The following is a 14,116-nucleotide window of genomic DNA, read 5'->3' as shown; positions in this document are numbered from 1 at the left end:
ATCCTTTAGGAGGAGAGCCCTCAATCATTACACAGTTAAGTTCAGCGCGCAGACACTAAGACAGAGAAAAAGACACCACTGAAGAACTAAAACAAGTTTTAAAGCTTAAAGACAAATGCTTCCATTTCCTAGAACAAAGCGGTACTAGGTAAGTGGGTCACGGTATAATTTTTCTACAGCAGCCAGCTCCTTCAGCCTAAATACACATGCATTCCACGAAAGTTCAAAAGATGGTCTACAATGCATTCCCTTGGGGACATCAGGAGGACTATAAAACTGAAAATAAGGGTCAATATACAGTCCTTTCCTCCAGACAGTACAAAAAGGAATCAAATTAGAATTAAATTTTGTTCAAACAACCTTGCTTAGAGAAAATGTAAATTGTTTAATAAAGTTATTTTTTATTTAACTTTATTTATCATTATTATTTTCCAGTTTGATCAGAGAGAGAGAGAGCTAGAGGGAAAGTGAGAAAGCAAGTCACCAGGTCTGGAACTCAAACCATGGTTGGCCACATGGGAGCCCAGTGCTCATGACCACCACACCACCAACAGCCCCAAGAAAATGTAAATTTTTCAGGACCAGCAGTTAGTGTAATGGCTATGTCGCTGGACTCCCACGTAGTCGACTGCGGTTCGCATCCTGGACCCGGTGGCTTAAAACTCACACCAGGCACGTGTGTGTGTGCGTGCCCAAGATCCCGAGAGGAGAATGGAGGAGAAGGGATTGCGATGTGACCATCCCCCCTGGGGGGTGATTTCTCGCTTTCTGTCTCTCTGTCTCTCTCTGTCTGTCTGGCGAGCGTACGCGCCCTATAGCGAAAACCTCTCCAAAAAAAAAAGAAAAGAAAATGTAAATTTTTCATAAGCTTCCCATCTTCTCTAATATACTCTATTCCACTGTTTTTCTCCCTTCCTCTTTAAAAATAGTTATATTATTGAACTTTATTAACTTGTATTAATTTAATGGGGAGGGGGGTGAGAAAGCAAGCCGCCAGGTTAGGGACTTGAAGTGTGGTCAGCCATGTGGGAGTCCAGAGCCCTTAGCCACCTGGACATCTGCTGGCCCCTCTCCCTTTAAAGTTTATTTCATTTTTTTAAAAGAATTATCTTGGGGACCAACAGGTAGCATGGTGGTTAAGGTGCCAGACACTCCCGCATGGCTGACCATGGTTCGAGTCCTGGATCTGGCCGCTTGCTTCCTCACTTTCCCTTTCACTTTCTCTTGTCTCTCTCTGTTCAAATTTTAAAAATAATAATAAATGAAATTAAATAAATATTTTAAATTTTAAAGAAAGAAGTATCTTATTTAACTTTATTTATTTATTTATTTTTAAAAATTTCACCAGAGAGGGACAGAGCAAGAGGAAGGGAGACGGCAAGTAAGAAAGCAAGCCACCAGGTCTGGGACTCAAACCTTGGTCAGTCATGTGGGAGTCCAGCGCCTTTAACCATCACACCACCTGCCGGCCCTAAAGTTTCTTTCTTATATGAGAGAAAGAGAGACAAGAAAAGGAAAAACAGAGAGACAGAGACAGACACAGACAAGCACTGCCAACAGGGTCTTCATGCTACAATCCACTCCCAGCCCCAGGATCACTAGCATGTGTACATCCCTGGGGTGTACAGGGAGACCTCAGGATGCCAACCCAGAACCTCCCAACGTAGTCTTGGCATCAAGGAGCAGTGAGTTACCACTGTGCCATTGCAGCGGGCCTGTTTTCTCCCTGGGTGGAAGGAAGGAAGTGTATGTCTGAGATACACCTTCTCTAAGTCAGAGGCTGAACATCTCCATGTTGAAATGCACTGTCTGGTCCCATTGGCAGAAACATGTCCTATCAACTCCAAGCTTACCCACACCTAGGACTGTGCCCAACACACAGAAAACACCAGTAAACACTTGAGAAATGAAGCTGAAAACACAAAGCAGTTTGTTTTGTTTACAGAGTGCAAAGGAAACCCCTGGCCAAAGAGCTTAAACTACCGTCTGCCCATCTGTTCCACATAAGCCTGAGCCTGGGACTGTCATCATTTGGCCATCCTGATCAAGTCGTTGTCAAGGGCTGATGTCAGGTCAAGGGCTTTCCCTTCTGCAGCAGTCCGGCCCTTGGAGGCCAGGAGCAGCACAGAAGCGAGCAGATAATGAAGAAAACCGCCAACAGACTGCCAAGGGAGGAGCGAAAGTTATTTCTCTGGAGGCAGACAAACACTCCCTGAGGTGACACACCTTCAGACTTCCTAAATGAGGGCACCAAATCACCCACCCCAAAATGCACATACTCCAGGGTGACCCATAAACACATGCACAGAACCAGGACATGACTTCGTGCGGCCTAGTATCCCACTTACATCCCTCCTGCCTGTCTGCAGGACTGATCCACAGAGATGAACCCCGAGGTAGGGCCGAGAGCGGCCTGCTGGCCCCGGCAGGTCCAGGTGCTATTCCTCCGGAGGCTCCACAACTAGTTCTTTGTTTCTGTTGCTTAAAGTGTACCTACTGGGTCACCGGGAAAAGTCATGATACATTTTTTCATAAGATAATAAACAAAAAAATGCATCACAACTTTCCCAACAACCTCATGTTTCCTTCCTCCACAAGCTGAAGGGTGATGTGCCAGAGAGCAGGGTACCTCCAATGGGGCCCTCATACCATGACCCGCCTCTGGCCAGGCCCATCACAGGACTGCTCATGCCCAGAGTGTCTAGAAAGGCCTCCGAGTGCAAACCCAGAACCTTCCCATCTGGGACAGCTGCACAGAGCACAGTTACTGCTAGCCATTTCCCAACCCCTCCAAGCTAGCTTAAATTAAAAAATTAAAGGAAAAAAAAAAAGCCCATAGTACAGTGGCTAAGCCCTGTGAACAGGAAGCCAGATCTCATATAGCTGCCCGCAGCTCAAGTTCCAGGCCACGCAGCTTGAAAAACATACTGGGCGCGTGTGCTTCTATGCCCAAATTTCTGACAGTTTAGAGGAAAAAGGATTGCAGCATGGCTGTGCCTCACTGGGGGGCTTTCTCTCTGTCTCTCACATGTGCCCTCTGGCAAATTAAAAAATGTAAAAATTTTAAAATTCTCCAAGAGCTGAGAACTTTTTTTTTTTGGAGAGATTTTCACTGTAGGGCGCGTGCGCTCGCCAGACAGACAGAGAGAGACCTAGAGACAGAAAGCGAGAAATCGCCCCCCAGGGGGATGGTCACGCCGCAATTCCTTCTCCTCCATTCTCCTCTCGGGATCTTGGGCACGCACACACACACGCCCGGTGTGAGTTTTAAGCCACCGGGTCCGGGACACGAACCGCGTTCAACTACGTGGGAGTCCAGCGACATAGCCATTACGCTAACTGCTGGTTCCCCTGAGAACTTTTTTTTTAAAGAGATTTTTTGCTAGAGGGTACATGGGCTCCTGGAGAGACAGAGAGAAAGTGAGAAATCATCCCCCACACCACAATCCCTTCTCCGTCTCTCCTCTCAGGATCTTGAACACACTCGCACATGCACCTGGCCTGAGTTTTAAGCCACCAGGTCCAGGACTTGAACTGCAGTCGACTACGTGGGAGTCCACCAATGTAACCATTATGCCATCTGCTGGTCCCCAAGACCTGAGAATTTTATCTGGATCCCCTTGCAGAATAAAACCTCTTTCAGGGCTTCAGGGTGGGGCCTGAAGAAATATATACACGCACACACTTTTTTTCCAATTGAAGTTAATTCATATAACAGACAGTCGATCTTTTTTTCACTATAGGGTGCATGCACTTAACAGAGAAAGATAGAGATGAAGTGAGAAAGCATCCACCCCAAGGGAGATGACAACACTGCAAACCTTTCTCCTCCATTCTCCTGTAAGGATTCTGGGCACGCGTGTATACACACCCAGTGTGTTTTCCAAGTCACCAGGTCTGGGGCTCAAATTGTACAGTTGGTCATGCGGGATTTAGGTGCCTTCACCACCACCACCTGGCTGGCTCCAGTCAACCTCTTTAGAGTATTCAATTAGTGGTATTTAGTACATTTAAAATGTTAAAGAGCCAGCAGGTGGTATGGTAGTCAAAGTGCTGGATTCCCGCATGGCCAACCACACTTAAGAGTCCCAGACCCCACGATTTGCTAACCACTCCGGGCACATGTGCGTGCATGCCTAAAAATCCCAGAAGAATGGAGAAGGGATTGTAGCACGGTTAAGGGAGCCAGACAGTGTGGTTCAAACCCAGCCGCCATTTTTATCACCATAAAATAAAACCCTGGGACCAACCAGTGGTATGGTGGTTAGGGGTGGCTGGATCCTACATGGCTGACTAACTGGGGTCCCAGTCTCAATGGCTTGAAAAAGAGACGGGGGGACTTCACTTTAAAAAAAATTTTTATAGGGAACCAGCAGTTAGTGTAATGGCTATATCGCTGGATTCCCACGTAGTCGACCGCGGTTCGCGTCCCGGACCCGGTGGCTTAAATCTCACACTGGGCACATGTACGTGCGTGCCCAAGATCCCAAGAGGAGAATGGAGGAGAAGGGACTGCGGCGTGACCATCCCCTCTGGGGGGTGATTTCTCGCTTTCTGTCTCTCTGTCTCTCTCTGTCTGTCTGGCGAGCGCATGCGCCCTATAGCGAAAACTTCTACAAAAAAAAAAAAAAATTATAGAGATTTTTGCTATGCTCACTGAAAAGACAGAGAGATGGTGACAGAAAGCAAGAAATCACCCCCCAGGGGGATGGCCAAGCAGCAATCTCTTCTCCTCCATTCTCCTCTCAGGATCTTGGGCATGCACGCACACACAGCCAGTGTGAGGTTTAAGCCATCAGGTCCAGACTCGAACCGCGGTCAACTACATGGTGACTTAACCACTATGCCATCTGCTGGTCCCAGTACTTCACTTTTTTAATGGCTGGCTAATATTCCAATGTATGGCCATGCCACATTTTGTTTATCCGCTGATGAACATCTGGACTGTGCTCACGTTCCGGCAACCGTGACTGACATGCCTACGAACAGTCACATACCCCCTTGTGTTCGGGTGCCTGTGCTCTACTCCTCTGGGTACACACTGATCTAGGAGCGGAATTCGGGGTCATCAAGTAGCTCCATTCAGACTTGCCGAACGCTCTCCCACAGCATATACCTTGCAGTATCTTGCCAAATAATTACCATGGTCCACCGATGAAAGGAAAGCATAAGATGCCGAGCGGTGTGATGGGCGGTAGTCTGCACGTGAAAAAGGAAACCGTACCAGCACACAGAAAAGTTACACAGGAAACAGTGACTGTGGTTTTCTCTGAAGCAAAAACCTGGGGAGCCTGGAGACTGAAATGTGAGAAACATCTACTTTTCATGCTCTAACCCTTTTGTGCCGTGTTCCATATACATGTTTTATCTATTTCTTGCCATAAAATTAAGAAATTAAAGCCCACAGGAAACAGTACTGGAGGAGAAGGATAGGAATTGGGTCGTCAGAAAAGTCATGATATATTTTTCTATGCAAAAATCTGTCACGACTTTTGACACCCCAATATATATTTACTACTGTAAACCTTCTTATAAGGTTTTATTTTTGCCAAGCACACACATTTTAAACATTAATTAAAACATCAGTTAAAAAAAATCTTTAGGGTGAGCCAGTTAAAGTGGTTAAAATGAATGGATCCCACCTGGCCAACTATACGATTTGAGTCCTGGACCCAGAAGCTTGAAAAATATACCAGGCATGTATGTATGCGTGCCCAAAATCCTGAGAGGAAAGAAGGGACTATAATGTGGCCGCCCTCCCAGGGAGGTGATTTTTCACTTTCTCTCTGTCATCTCCAGCGAGTGCAAGTGCTCTACAGCAAAAATTACAAAAAACCCAAACTACCACCACCTTAAAGCTTCTCAAAGATATGCTATCTTGATTAAATGGAAGTTACGTGGGTGTTTGTATTTATCAAGCCCTATGAAACCATCACTTAAAATGGGTGCATTTTACCATATGCAAATTGTACTTTTGTGAAGGTGATTAACAAAAATAAAAATGCCACAGTTGGCCTGACAGCACAGTGGCTAAGCTGTAAGCATAGGGAGCCAGATCCCACATGGCCGAACGCAGTTCAAGTTCAGGCACCAGCTTGAGACACACATTAGGTGGCGTGCATTCGCGCCCCAAACTGGAACAGAATGGAGAAATGGAGGAAAAGGGGATTGCCATGTGACCACACCCTACAGGGACGGGGAGTGCCCTCTCTCTCTGGCAAGTACATGCGCCCTCTGGCACTTAAAAAATTAATAAGTAAAGCATCTGCCTCAGTCGAGGTCTACACATTTAAGAAAACAAAAACAAAACCTAAGGTGATTCCAATTTTGGAACTAGATTCTAAGCTTGAGAATAGCGAAGTTTGGGAACTACTGTTTCATTTTGTCTGTTTTGGGGAGACCACTGTTCTTAAAGAAGCACAAGAAAACCAGTGATCAGGCCTTCTTCTATTACCCCAAGAATGAATTCTTAGGGCACCACCTCCCCATCCCAAAACACTCTTCCAGATTAAAGAAAATGCCAAACAATTTTCAAGAGAGCTGCCGAATCACATAACAAACTTATCTCGTGGCCAAAAAGTCACAGACTAACCATTACCTCATTAAATACCCATGCTTTGTGCTTCCTTAGGCTCTGAGAGTCTGCATCAGAAACAGCGGAAATGACAGAAAAGGACCCAGAAAAGTGGCAGAGCACTTGCCCACGGGTCCACAGAAGTGCCAGGGACCCACGGCTCCTTTGCACCAGACTGCCGTGCAACTGCCAGAGAAGAGGGAACCAAAGTATAATTTGTAACCATATGCTTAATCTCAAAACATACACACTTTTTAAAATAATGGAATTGGATCCCTGTACTTTAGAGCTAGAAACTTCAAAAGATTAAAAACAAAAACAAAAACAAAAACATTCTTTTTGTCCTTTCTTTTTATCAATTTTTATGTGGGGACAACTTTTGGGGGCCCAGAACATTTTCCCATAAATTTACCAACTATAGTTGGGATGTAAGTTTAGCAAAACTGGAAAACTTAACGGAAAATACAATTTCTAGGAATAATATGCCTGAAAGATAAATAAAGTGTGCATAACGAGATTACGAACTGAGTGCGTCTGCCCTCACGCCGGAGGACTCCTCAGCTCGCCTCACCACGTGCACAGCAGGGCTGGCATGGGCTCACCTTGTTCGGGAACCCTTCAGTTCCAAGAGGTGCTGACAGCAGGTAACGATGGAAACCAACCTCTACTCTCCATCTACTCCAGCCACTTGTCAGAGTCTCACCTCTGCTCGGTGCTACTGACTGATGCTCAAGAGTGAAATCACAGGAACCCAGAATCAAGTAAAGGCAGCCAGAGCCCAAGACTGAACTGAGACAATTTGTGATTTACACAGTCTCACACTGTCAAGGTATGTTTTTTTTTTAAAATAATGACAAATAACATTTATAAAAAATAGGTAAAAGCCTAAGAAATAACAAAAGCCCCTCCAACATACTACTTCCTACACATACACAAAGGAAGAAAACGAAAATGTTTTTCTCTCATTCATGGGGGGCAATAAAGAAATTCATTACCAACTTTCAATTTGCACATTTAAGCACATTTAAATTTGCTACCAATGAAACCCTTATTTATCACTCTTAAATACAATAAAACCCTTATTCAACACTACATAATACAATAAAGGCATTAATATTCTTAAGCGTGGTGGTTAAGGAGTTGTATTCCTACATGGCCGACTGCAGTTCGAGTCGAACCTGGTGGCTTGCTTTCTCACTTTTCTTCTCTGTCTCTCTTTGGTCAAATTAAAAAATAATAATAACAAATAAAATGAAACGAAAAATTATGGGGTCCACTGATGGTGTGGTGAAGGTGGCTGGATCCACACAGCCAACTGCAAGGTGGAGTCCTGTACCTAGCAGCTTGAAAAACAGGGCACGTGAGCATGTGTGCCCAAAATTCTGAGAGGAGAATGGAGAAGGGACTGAGGCTTGGCTCTCTAGTAAGTGCACATACCATATAACAAAATTTTAAAGAAAGAAAACATGCACAATTTCAAAAAAATTTTGCATCAAAATAAACATGTACTTACTGTAGTTCCATTTTCTAGGAACTTTTAAAAAATTTTTATTTAACTTTATAGATTATTATGTTAATTTGACCATAGAGATAGAAAGAGAGAGAGAGGGAAAGTGAGAAAGCAAGCTGCCAGGTCTGGGACCCAAACCGTGGTTGGCCATGTGGGAGTCCAGCGCCCTTAGCCACCACCCCACCCGCTGGCCCTCTCCATAAACTTTTTTTTTTTTTGAGCTATTTTTGCTATAGAGCACGTGCGCTCGCCAGACAGAGAGAGACAGAGAGACAGAAAGTGAGAAATCACCCCCCAGGGAGGATGGCCACGCCACAATCCCTTCTCCTCCATTCTCTTCTCGGGATCTTGGGCACGCATGCACACGCGCCCGGCGTGAGTTTTAAGCCACTGGGTCCGGGACACGAACCGCGGTTGACTACGAGGGAGTCCAGCGACATAGCCATTACGCTAACTGCTGGTTCCCTCCATAAACTTTTTATAAACTCATTTTATTTTGACCAAGAGAGAAAACCAATATGCATTGAGCACCATGTCCCTCACATGTTGGATCATTTGGAATACCTGAGACGGATGTTATCATTTTACAGATGCACACTCTGAGGCTCAGAGACACAAAATAACCAGGTTCAAGAGCTATACTGCTTCTCTGGAAGAACTGCCTTATAACTATAAAGCCATCTGAATTTTTAGTAAAGAATTTGCTTTAAGCAAACGCATACAGCAAAAGTGTAACCTTACTTTTCCTTGTTTATTATTAATGTAATAATGCAGAAATGAGCAATCAAGAAACAGCTTTGAAACAGTCTGCCCCTTGGGGCCAGCAGGTGGCGTGGTGGTTAAGGCATTGGACACTCCCATATGGCTCACCACAGTTCGAGTCCCGGAGCTGGTGGACTGATTTCTTATTTTCCCTCTCTGGTCAAATTAAAAGGAATGAATTAAAAAATTAAAGAATAAATCATTCTTGGGACCAGCAGTTAGTGTAATGGCTATGTCGCTGGACTCCCACGAGTCGACTGCGGTTCGAGCCCTGGACCCGGTGGCTTAAGCTCATGCTGGGCGCACGTGCGTGCGTGCCCAAGATCACGAGAGGAGAATGGAGGAGAAGGGATTGCGGCGTGGCCACCCCCCGGGGGGGTGATTTCTCACTTTCTTTCTCTCTGTCTCTCTCTGTCCGTCTGGCGAGCGCATGCGCCCTATAGCAAAAACCTCCCCCCTCCCCCCCCCCCCCCCCCCCCCAAAAAAAGAAAAAAGAAATCATTCTTTAAAAAAAAAAAAAAAGAAAGAAACAGCCTGCCCCATTACAAGGTGAACTTCAATCAAACCACACTAATGCACAATATTAAAAATGAGGTCAAGAAAGTTTATGAGTCTACTTGGAATGTTTTCACTTAGAAATCTGAGTGACAGCTTTAAAACCTCAGGCCAGCAGAATGTGTTGTTGATTAAGCCATTTGAATATCTCCAGAATCTGATGCTATCCTACTGCCTGTACTGTATGGTCTGAGATTAGGTCTGAGTAGTCACCTAGAAGGAGACAGGTACTTCTAAGTAGTCTCGCTGTTTCCTTTCTAGCTGCCTTGCAGTTTGTTTTCTATACAGAACCAGGAGTCAGCTCTTACAATAAAAATTCTCCACTGTTTTCCCATAATATTTAGAATAATCCAAACTATTTTTCATGATCATCCAAGTTTACAATATTATCCTGATGTTGCAATGTCTTTAAGAATATAACACATTCAAGTCCACCCTTCTATCTACTTCCACATAATATAAATCTCTTTTCATCTCCTAGGGCCTATATATTTTTTTCTTCCTGAAATATTTTCTTTCATGTGGTTGCAAGAATCACTCCTCATTTTTTCAAGTCATTGTTCAACACTTCTGAGAAGTAATTCCTAACTACTCAAACTAACATTTAACTTTACCACCTCTGTCAATAGATTTATATGGCATTTTTTTTCTACCTACTGTCTAAAAGTACATTATGTATATTGTGTTTTCTTATCATTTGTCTCCAGAACACTCATGTAATATCAAGATTACAAGACTTTCTCTGTGTATCTCACTGACCAATTGACACTGGAATTGGGAGTCAGTGTGTTCTGGGCTGTGACAATTGGTCTCTGTTTTTTCTCTAATTAAGTCTCATAGTAAGGAGTTGGAAATTCTTTAGAAATAGGATCCACATGTCTATAGGTCCAAGCAACATAGTGACTCAATGGAAACAGGAAAAAGAAAAGAAAAATATAACACAGTATGGCTGCCCAGCATGATAGCGACTATCTTTCCAGGGACCCTGCCCTACCTATGTACCCACTGCATGTCTCAGTATGAATCTCTGTTGCTCATAAAGTACACTTTTACAGGTGCTCAAACAGTATATCAGATGAATAAATCAAAAGTACTTGGGTAACCTAAAAAATTTTAGAACAGGGTTTCAGTCAGTTAGATTCATTATCTGCATATTGATTTTGGTTAACTACCTTAGTGCTATTAAATTCAGGCAGAAAATCTTGGTAGTAATGAAACCCTCGGATTTAAATGCATAATGTAGGTCAAGTTGCTTTTGCCTTTTTTTCCTTATGTTTCTTTGCCAGAGGGTGCATGTGCTTACTAAAGAGAAAGAAGAGAGAGAGGCACATTACTCTTTTCCTAAACATATTTAACAACTTTGTTAGTCCTCATTTTCCCTATTTACAAATAAAAATAATAATGCTACCTATGTCTTGATGTTGTTGTGAAGAATCAGCGTCCTGCGAGCTAAGCACTGAGGAGAGTACTGCGTATCAACATAACTCAGTAAATGTTACCGCTTATTTATTATGACCATTAATTATCACTGAGTTCATCTCAAACTAGAAGCATTTGGCGCATTTCTGTTCTTGTTTCCCAAGAAACAGGATCCTCTTTAATTCACTGAATGTGTAATCGGAAAACTCTAAGAGGAAGGAACATGTCTGTATGTGTCCTCAGAATCTCCCAAACTGCTTGGAAAACAATAGACTTCTAACAAATGCTAGTTGACTAAAGTAATGAACATTATTCAAAATAAGCTTAGTTTTATTTTAGTAAAGGTTAACAATAACATTCTCTTTCTTTTGACTCTTGAAGCCTCCTTGCACAACTTCGTACTCAAAAAACTCGGTGTAAAAGGTAAATAGTGACCAAAAAATTTCAAAAAACAAACAAACAAAAAAACATGTGACCTTAGTTTTCTTTTTTCTGTGTGTTCTAGTATGAAAGTATAGACATTGTCAAGGTCACAGAATCAATTGCTCATTGAGACTGATTAATAAAATTATACTTACTGATATTTGCACTGTAACAAATTTCCATCTTAAAGCAAAATGAAGTTTACATATTGCTGCAGGCATTGTGCAAATTAGAACTTCATTGAATATTAATGAATTACTCTTTGTGGCCAATTGTTATGCAAATTAACAGAGTGTCAGAATTTATCATTTTATTTGGTTGAGGATTAAGGGGAAATAATGCTTTTAAAATCAAGCAGAACTCTACAAACTAATATGTTAATGCAAGCCAGAAAATATTACACAATTCCTGAATGTATAATTTTTGTTTTTTTAGTTTTGTTTTTTTTTTAAATATTAATTTAATTCATATGTTCTTCACATTGAAAATGGAGAATAGTCCTATGGGTTTTTGAAAAATCTTTAAAATACTTTTTTTAACCTATACAACTGGTCTCTACAAAATATGCAAACTCATTATAATCATTTTATAAAGTGTAGGTTTTTTGTTTTGTTTTTATTTAGGGAGACTCTTTTTTGGAGAGGTTTTTGCTATAGGGCACGTGCGCTCGCCTGAAAGACTGAGGGAGACAGAGAGATAGAAAGTGAGAAATCACCCCCAGGGAGGATGGTCACGTCACAATCCCTTCTCCTCCATTCTCCTCTCAGGATCTTGGGCACACGCACACACACACACGCCCGACGTGAGTTTAAAGCCACTGGGTCCAGGACTAGAACCACAGTTGGCTACCTGGGAGTTCAGTGACATAGCCATTACGCTAACTGCTGGTCCCCCTAATGCATTATTGGAAGCTGCTTGGAGAAGACACTTCGAGTCTCATGAAACACCAAAGGATTACTCCCAGTGATACTCGGCCTGTTGTCCTCCTATGCCCAGCAGTGACATGGAGCTTATCTGTGGCCATGGATCAGGGCGTTAAGAAGCCACCCCTTCCAGCTGATCAGCACAGCCTAGCAGCACTCCTTTAAACATGCCATGAGCCCCCCCCACCCCCACTGTTACCGCTCTTGTTCAAGCTACTATCATCTGTCACTGGATTTAAAGAGCTTCCAATATATTTCCTTGCTTCCATTTTTTACTTTTATAGATTATTTTCCATACAGCAGCCAAAAATATAAATAAATTAGATTACTACCCTAAAAACCCTCAACGGCCAGCAGGTGGTGTGTGGGTAAGGTGCTGGACTCTCATATGGCAAATCACACCAGGTTAGTGTGCGCGCATCCCCAAAATTCCGAAAGGAGAATGGAGGACTGTGGTGTGGCCAGTCCCCAGCGGGTCATTCCCACTTTCTCTCTCTGGCGAGCTCACATCCCTATGGCAAAAACCTTAAAGAAAGGAAAAAAAAAAAAAAAAAAAGCTAGTATATTCCTTGTCTATCACCAGTGTCCCCTATTAAAATAAAAGTCCATGAGGGGTAGGGACCCTTTTCAGTCTCTTCAGATGTGCCCTAGAACAGCACCTAACATACAGACATTCAGTAACCATTTGTGGAATGGATGAATAATGACAAAATCACAAGGTAGCTTGGCCATCCCTCTTACCATGCCAAGGAGGAATTCAAAGCCAATCAAAACCATTACCAGTGAGATGCCTTCACTACTGGGCAGCCCATCTCACCAAAGGAGAACGTTCATCCCCCTAATAGCCCACTTCCCCACAAAGAGTGCCCTCAGACCCAAGGAGAACAAGAAAAGATAGCAAAATGATATTAGATCAGAACACTCAAATTAAGAAACTTCTATTGCCAGGGGACCAGCAGTTGGCGTAATGGCTATGTCACTGGACTGCCACATAGACGACCGTGGTTCAAGTCCCGGACCCAGTGGCTTAAACTCACGCCGGGTACGTGTGCATGTGTGCCCAAGATCTCAAGAAGAGAATGGAGGAGAAGGGACTGCACCATGGCCGCTCCCCTGGGGGGTGATTGCTTGCTTTCTATCTCTCTGTCTCTTTCTGTCTTTCTGGAGAGCACACACGCCCTATAGCAAAAACCTCTCCTCCCCCCAAAAAGAAACTTCTATTTCCCTAATTTGTAACCAATGTAAAATATCTAAACAGACCCTGGACAGGCTTTTGCACTTGTGTTAACACTGCACCCCCCAATCAGTATCACTGCTGACCCCTCTGGTAAGAGGGAAGACCGTCCTTTTGATCTACATTCTCTGGATGACCTATTTCCTATTGATAATTAGACATATCCACAGTTCAGGCAATAAATTGTAGACAACCAAACCACTCCATTAAAAAATCCCCAAAACGTAAAGATGAAGAATAAAAGAAACGCAATGTAAATGGTCCAGAAGAGAAGTGTGTGTACAGCATGGTGAGTCCACCTCCTTAAAGATTAAGGGACTAGTCCAGAAATACACCTGCGCCCGAGAGAGTACCACTTGCTCTCGGCTCTAGCAAGTCAAGGCTTGTGGTTCCCTAAAAGTCGCTAGACGGAAAGAAGGCTAGAAGAGAAGTAGAAAAATCAGTACAGAGAAAAGTACAGGAAGATAAGAATCTCAAGATTGGAAGACAAGAGAATCATTAGTGGTGATGCATTTCCCTAGAATTTACATTCTAAAGAAATAACCTCTCTTCCATGGGGGAAGGGAAATGAAGAACAGACTCCTACTTACATACCTTACAAATGTGCTGAAGACTCACGGTCTGTGTGGCGGAGTTGTACAAAATACCTTGAACTTCTCAGATGAAAGTCTATAAAGATACAGATATAAAAAAGAAAAATCAGGAATCACAGCTGA

General features: G+C 43.2%; 1 protein-coding gene across 1 annotated transcript in view; it reads right to left on the bottom strand.

Annotated features, from left to right (window-relative positions):
* Positions 1-14,116, bottom strand: part of RHOA (ras homolog family member A) — a 47,023-nt gene extending 32,907 nt beyond the window's left edge. The window contains exon 1 of the mRNA XM_006170959.3: positions 13,995-14,116. The gene's annotated coding sequence lies outside the window, so the exon portion shown is untranslated. The remainder of the gene's footprint in view (positions 1-13,994) is intronic.

This window comes from Tupaia chinensis, unplaced genomic scaffold, assembly GCF_000334495.1.
Source record: "Tupaia chinensis unplaced genomic scaffold, TupChi_1.0 Scaffold149184_1, whole genome shotgun sequence".
Taxonomy (NCBI): domain Eukaryota; kingdom Metazoa; phylum Chordata; class Mammalia; order Scandentia; family Tupaiidae; genus Tupaia; species Tupaia belangeri.
This window is presented reverse-complemented; position numbering and strand designations above follow the sequence as displayed.